This window comes from Frankliniella occidentalis, unplaced genomic scaffold (genome assembly GCF_000697945.3).
Source record: "Frankliniella occidentalis isolate FOCC.00 unplaced genomic scaffold, Focc_3.1 Scaffold992, whole genome shotgun sequence".
In the NCBI taxonomy this organism is placed as follows: Eukaryota; Metazoa; Arthropoda; class Insecta; order Thysanoptera; family Thripidae; genus Frankliniella; species Frankliniella occidentalis.
Window position 1 is genome coordinate 6,108 of NW_026268098.1, and position 481 is coordinate 6,588.

Below are 481 nucleotides of genomic sequence, written 5' to 3' on the forward strand. Positions count from 1 at the left end.
GGAGGAGCTGGCGGGACTCGTGGTGGTTGACCTGGAAGTGACTGACTGCCCCCGCGAGGGTCATAGGAGGCAGCGGCTGGTTGGTCGAAAGAGGAGGTGGCGACCTGGCGGTGACGGTCGCAGCCTGGCGTGTAGGCAGCCAAGCGCGCTCCAGCGCACCGGGGCACGACGGGTTGCCTATGTCCGACCGATCTCTGTAGCTATTTATCTAATCTGAGCATTCACCCCGCTACTTCCTTCTCCCTCTCGAATCAATCTCTTTCCTTCCTCTCCCTCTCTTTCCCTCTCTCTCCCTCTCTTTCCCTCTCTTTCCCTCTCTTTCCCTCTCTCTCCCTCTCTCTCCCTCTTTCCCTCTCTTTCCCTCTCTCTCCCTCTCTCTCCCTCTTTCCCTCTCTTTCCCTCTCCCAGGTGTCCCCTCTATCGCTCTCTATCCCTTAAAAGGAGAACGAGGAAAATCGCCGAGGCATCGAGATGAAACGAG